This window comes from Orycteropus afer, unplaced genomic scaffold (genome assembly GCF_000298275.1).
Source record: "Orycteropus afer afer isolate SDZICR_OR568_19922 unplaced genomic scaffold, OryAfe1.0 scaffold00452, whole genome shotgun sequence".
Lineage (NCBI taxonomy): Eukaryota > Metazoa > Chordata > Mammalia > Tubulidentata > Orycteropodidae > Orycteropus > Orycteropus afer.
This window is the reverse complement of record NW_006922039.1, coordinates 886,639-893,869: the sequence shown is the minus strand read 5'-3', so window position 1 is coordinate 893,869 and position 7,231 is coordinate 886,639. Positions and strand designations below refer to the sequence as shown.

Below are 7,231 nucleotides of genomic sequence, written 5' to 3'. Positions count from 1 at the left end.
TTGCCATTTTTACTCCCTACTCCTTATTAGATTATATCTACAAGCATCACAATTGTTCTTTCAAAATCAGTGTCAGTTTATTGGACTATTGAATGAAATATATGATGACAACAACTGGACAGCTGTTGGACTATTGTGTTTAATTATGGTAGCAGATGGCTCTGACACGACAATTAGTCTTAAAATGTGTAACGTGTTGAGGATATGAATTTTATCCTATATATGCCCATAGTTTTACATTGTAAAAATCATAATAAACAATGCATAACAATAAATAAGTATTAAAATATATCAACCTCTCTTAGCTATCTAAGAGCTCTGGTGGCATAGTGCCTAAGTCATTTGACTGCTAACTAGAAGGTTGGCGGTTCAAACCCACAAGCCACTCCCTGGAAGGAAGGTGGGCAATCTACTTCCATAGTGATACCGCCTCAGAATCCCAAGGATGGGTCACTATGACTTGGATCTGACTTCACGGCTAGTGTTTGGTTTTGGTTTGGTCTTACCTATCTATTTTTATAGCTTGTCTAAAAATTGTCTTAACAATGGAATCATATCTTTCAATTCTAACCTGGCTATTGACACCTATGCTGTAGTTATAACTCTAACATATTGACAAATACTCTTTTTTCCACCCAATGGACTCTCAAGAGCAGAATTTTTATGAAGACATTAAGTCACTTTCTGGGGTAATGAAAGCTACTTCCCCAGAATTGATTAAATAGATAAACTTTTCTAATGAACATCTGTATTATAGTAAAATAACCAGTCATTCTTGAGAAAGAAAGTTTCTCCAAAAGGAGATAAATTATTGAAGATATAAATAGGTTCTGGAAGTACTTTTGAAGAATTATTTATTGCCAATGACATGCTTATTTGTCTGGCCAATTTTACCTTAGTCATAGTGAAGCTTTATCTGATATTAAACCTTAGAAAATGAAATAAATCTCATCAGATTTAATTTAGTTTTAAAATTATGGAAAGTTTTCCTTTACCCAAAATATTACTATGCTTGCTTAGTCTGTAATACTGAATTCATACTAATTTTCATGGCCGAAACTGCCCATTACTGAAAACCATCATGTTTTAGTGGAGAGGTCACTGAATTAGAAGTTAGAAAAATGTGTCTTAGAAATGTGTCTTGCTGACTACTCATACCACTTTATTAAGAAACAGCCCTGCTGAATTTCAGTTTTCTTATCACTGAAATCAGCACAATAATTTCATTCCTGTTCTACTCAGGTTGTTCTAATTACCAAATGAAATAATGTCAATTAAAATACTTTATAAGGCTAATTAAGGTATAAATATAATGGGAATATTTTATTACTACCTTATTTAGTCAATTTCTACACTCTGGATCTCAATATTCTTTTTATTGTCACTCCTTCTTTAGAAAGTTATCAAAACTGGTGGAATCTTCAAAATTGATTCATGTCCTACTTTCATTAGCAATTTAAAAAATGAATATATATCATGTAAAAATCTGTACAGCTGATTGGGGCTTATAGATCTGACAACCTTATGTTGTTGTTGTTGTTGTTTGCCGTCGAGTCGGCCCTGACTCATAGCGACCCCTCCTTGGGTTTCCGAGGCAGTATCACTACGGAAGTAGGATTGCCCAACCAACCTTATAGATTTATAGATCTTGAAGCTATAGACTCTTATGGCAAAAAGGAATCTTCAAAGTTACACAGTTCCTTCTACAATATCCCTAATTAGTGGTCATCCAGCCTAGGCTTAAATACCTACTATAACAGAGAATTTAGTTTCTGAGAAAAGTATTACAAAAATCTTCTTTATATTGACTTAAAAACTTCCTCCATATGTCTTTTACCCACTGGGCTCCAGCTTTCTTACAGACTACACAGGATAATTCTAATCCTTTTTCTCCATGACAGACTTTCAATCATATAAGATAGCTTTCATGGCCATCTTCTTCTTCTTCTTCTTCTTTTTTTTTCACTCCAGGTTGAACTTTTGATATTGCTTCAAATCAATGCAATATGTTACAGTTTATCTCATAAGGAACCTATTACAGTGATCTAGATCAGAGGGAGTGAGACCCTAACCTAAGATACTTCAACTGAGAATAAAGAGGAGGGATTGGTGCAGAAAAATATTATGGAAAAAGAATCAATAGGACTTGAAAACAATTTGTGTTGCATGGAAAGGAAAGAGTAAAAAAAATGATGCTGAAGTTTGAAGTTTACTTCAATGCAAAGATATGAAATGCAACTATGCAATCATTAGCATGAACATTAGGAAGATTAAGTTTGAGATGGGAGAAGCTAAGTCAATGTTTAGAAATGCAGTTTTAAATAAATAAATAAATAGATAGATAGATAGATAGATAGAGAAACAGTTGTCACTGAGTAGATTTTGACTATATCAGCCCCATGTATTTCAGGGTAGAATTGCACTCCATCACATTTTCAAGCCTGTGGCCTTTCAGAAGCATGTAACCAGGTATTTCTTCTATGGTAACTCTAGGTGGGTTTGAACCAGCAACCTTTCAGTTAGTAGCCCAAAAATTAACCATTTGTGACAACCAGGGACTCCATCTTAGATACTCCATCTTAAATAAACTCAAATAAATAAATAGATAGATAGATAGATAAACAAACTCACAGCCATTGAGTCGATTCTGGCTCATAGCAACCCCTGTTGGGTTTCCAAGGCTGTAAATCTTTACAGAAGGAGATCACCCCATCTACCTTCCCTCAAGCAGCTGGGTTTGAACCTCTGACCTTCTGATTAGCAGCCAAATGTCTTATCCACTACACCACCAGATACAGAGAGGATATATGAATAGATATAGATAACACACAGCTTAAAATGCAGACTTAGAAATAATTAAGGTGTACAAGGCTAAAGATTTGGAAGACAAAGTATTGGAGACTGGCTGGTAAAAATAAGTATATAAGATAGACCAGATATAATATAATAGGGATTGATAATGTCTGTGATAAAGTAAAGAATATATGCTCAGTTTGAATGCTGATAAAATGAACTATAACTGTGAATCATGCTTGAGATGCAGATTACCAGTTTATTTTCTGTGATCTCTATGGAGAAGAAAGTTAAGAAAAAGTTACCACAGATCAAAATGCCCTTAGAGGTAGAGGAATAATGACCAGACAAAAAAACTTCCAAAGAGAAGAAGTAAGAGGAACAGGAAGAGAGCTAGGAAAGTATAGACATGCAACAGACAAGGAAGAGTCAACTGAGTTAAATGAGTCAAATAACAAAGATAACTAAAATTCAGAATGAGAAAAAAAGCTTCTGGAAAGATGCTGGCATGAGCAGGTGTAAGTTCCCAAACTTTCCCACATGTACATCAAGGAATGAAACAAGAGAAAATATCAACTCATGGCTTGCCTGTATCTTTGGGCACCCATGGAAGTGCCCAAAGATCTGGTATTGATATAAATAAGATAGATCACCTGAGTGCTCTCTTCAGGTTATATCACCCCTCCATCTCTAGACATAGTGGAGAGAGATGTGCTGCAGTCGAAGTCAATCCATGGCTCCAGTTCAATGATAACTAAGCCCTCACAGAGTGGAGAAGAGTGGCAACCAAGGATTAAGGCCTACAACCAGCAGAAGGAAGTCCTTTCAATGTGGGCTCTCTGACCAGTTTAGGAGTACAGAATGATTAATATGTATTCTTTATTCTCTTTGAAAATTCCTAAAGCACATAGTGCTGCCCCAAACACCAAATACTAGAGATAATTGAGAAAGCCATCTTATAAAATTCCAATGTACCAGATTCAGCTAAAAACCTCAGGCACACAAAGAAACTGGCAATGATGATACATCCAAGAGAGTAAAATAAAGGGAGAACCGTGCCATTTATGAAAGCCCAAATAACGACCATATTGTTGTTGTTGTTGTTATAATACAACAATATTAAACAAGCTCAAAGATCTAAAGGAAACCCAGACAAAAAAGTAAAGGAAATTGGGAACTTTAAATAAAGAGACAGACTCTTGAAAAAGAATCAAAGATGAAACATTGGAAACTCAAAGAGATAATACCTGAAATGAGAAACTCACTGGAAGGACTCAAGACCAGATTTGAACAGGCAGAATAAAGAATCAGTGACCAAGAGGATAAATCAATCTCAATTATAGAAGTATAATTAAGAGCAAAAAGGGAGGAGGCACAAAACTGCTGAACAAAGTTTAATGTAATGATGGGACATCAAGTGAACCAACATACACCCATAAGAATCACAGGAAACTAGTGATAAAGAGACAGAAAACATATTTGAAGAAATATTGATGGGAAATTTCCAAATCTGATGAAAGAAATGAACCTACAAATTGAAAAAGCTCTACTTCAAGTAGGATAAACCCAAAGATATCCACACTCAGACACTTTATAGTCAGATCGGTAAAACTAAAGACAAAGAGTCAAACCTGAAAGCAGCAAGAGAAAAGTGAACATTCACATTTGAAAGTCCTCAATAAGATCTAAGGTATATTTCTTTTCAAAAATCTTAGATGCCAGAGTAAATAGAATAAAATATTTAAATTTCTGAAAGAAAAACTATCAACCATGAATGGCACATCCAGAAAAATTGTCTTTCCAGAGTCAGTGTGAAATTAAGTCATTCCTAAAAGGTTGGGCAATATACTTCTGTAGTGATACCACTTTGGAAACCCAAGGAGGGCTCACTATGAGTCAGGTCTGACTTGACAGCACATAACAACAACAGATAAACAAAAGTACAGAAAGATTGTAACCACTAGGCCTCTTATAAAAAATGTTAAAGGAGTCATTCAGATGAGAAAAATAAAGGACTGTAGACAATAACTCAAAGCCATACACAGGAAAAAAAAAATCTCCATTAAAGGAAATTGCAGGGTAAGTTTCAAGATATTTTTGCTTTGCAGTTCTAGAGGTTATATCTTTCATGCTTCATCATGATGAATGCATGAAAAATAAGTATAGTTATATGTAACAGGACACATTATGTATAATGATGTAATTGGTGATAATAAATGGGAGGGTTAATAATAGTATAGTTATAGAGGTACTGAATATTACTGAAGTTAAGTTGGTATCAGTTTAATTCAGGTTGTTATAAATGTAAGATTTTTAATGCAGTATTCATGGTAACCACCAAAAAAAGATCTTTGAAAGTACAATATGTCAAGACTAAGAAGCATCAAAACACAAAAACAGGCAGTATTATAGGAATTAAGTGACATAAAACCTTACAGGAAATAAGATATAAAACCAAAAACCAAATCCACTGCCATTGAGTCAATTCTGACTTATTGAAAGCCCCATTGGGTTTTCAAGACTGTAAATCTTTCCAGAAGCTGATTGCCCCATCTTTCTTCCACAGAGCAGCTGGTGGGTTTGAACTGCTGACCTGGTTAGCAGCAAAATACCTTATCCACTATGCCACCAGTGCTCCTTAAATAAGATATAGGGCACTTAAAGAACAAATAAAAAAGGGCAGAAATAAGTCCTACCTTATCAGCAATTACTATGAACGTAAATAGATGAAATACTCCAATAAAAATGTTCTAAGTAGAAGAATATATTGCAAGAACATGATCCAACAACATGCTATCTATAAGAGAAACACTTTTACATGCCCAAGAACACAAATAGATTGAAAGTGAAAAAATGGAAAAGGAATATTCCATATTCAAGAATAGACTACATGTTATGTCACAAAATAAGTCTCAATAAATTTTAAAAGATTGAAATCATGTAAGGTAACTTCTTTGAATCTATTGGCATGAAGTTGGAAGTTAGTAACAGAAGGAAACCTGGAAAATACCCATATATGTAGAAATTAAACAACACACCATTAAACAACCAATGAGTCAAAGAAGAAATCAATATAGAATCAGAAAATACTTGGAGCCAAATGAAAATTAAAAAAAAAAAACACATTAAAATTTATTGGACACAGTAAAAGTAGTGCTCAAAGGGAATTTTATAGTCATAAATACCCATAAGAAAAAGAAGAAACATCACAAACCAATAACCTAAATTTACAATGTCAGGAACTAGGAAAAGAACAAAACAAACCCAAAGCAAGCAGAAAAATAGGAGATAAAGAACAAGTCAGAGTAAAGATAAATGAAATACAGAATAGAAAAACAATAGAATGAATGAAATCAGAAGTTTGTTTTTTGAAAAGATCAACACAATTGACAAACCTTTAGCTATGGAAAAAGAAAAAAAAACAGATAAGATGAAAATATCTAAAATCAATGATGAAAGTTGAGGGTATTACAACTGACTCTGAAGAAATAAAAAAGAATCATAAGAGAATACTAGGAACAAATGTATGCAAAAAAAATTAGACAACCTAGATGAAAAGGACAAGTTCCTAGAAACACATAAGCTTCCTTCAATGACTTAAGAGGAAAGAGACTATCTCAACAAACACATAACAAGTAAAGAGACTGAATAAGTAATCACAAACTTCCCCAAAAAGGAAAGTCCTGGATCAGATGGCTTCACTGGGAAATTCTACAAAACATTTATAGAAGTAATCTCAATCCTTCTTAAATGTTTCCCAAGAAGAGAAGAGGAGGAGACAATTCCTAACTCACCCTATGAGACCAGCATTATTCTGAAACCAACATCATACAAAATTATCATTAAAAATGAAAAATAAATGCTTTCAATGCCCCGGTGGAGAAGCTGAGGTCAACACTGAATTTGAAATATTTAAAGTGGATATAATACTATTTCAGCAATGCAGACAATTAAGTGTGATGTTGTGGATTATGGTGCAATTGGTAAAACATATCTCCTGATATCCTACACAACAAATTTCCATCTGAATATGTACTGACTGTTTAGGAAAACTATGCAGTCACAGTTATGATTGACAGAGAGCCATATATTATTGGACTTTTTGATACTACAGCGCAAGATGATTACGACCACTGAGTTATCCACAAACAGATGTATTCTAGTTTGTTTTTCAGTGGTCTTTCCATCCTCATTTGAAAATATGAAAGAAAAGTGAGTATCTGAGATAACTCACCACTGTCCAAGACTCCTTTCTTGCTTGTCGGGTCCCAAATTGATCTCAGAGACGACCCTTCTACTATTGAGAAGCTTGCCGAGAACAAACAGAAGCCTATCACCCTGGAGACTGCTGAAAAGATGGCCTGTGACCTGAAGGCTGTCAAATATGTGGAGTGTTCTGCACTCACACAGAAAGGCCTAAAGAATGTATTTGATGAAG

General features: G+C 34.4%; 1 pseudogene; it reads left to right on the top strand.

The window, feature by feature from the left end:
- The first annotated feature begins 6,733 nt into the window (after positions 1 to 6,733).
- On the top strand, positions 6,734 to 7,230 carry LOC103208543 (annotated as a pseudogene).
- Position 7,231: the final 1 nt, after the last annotated feature.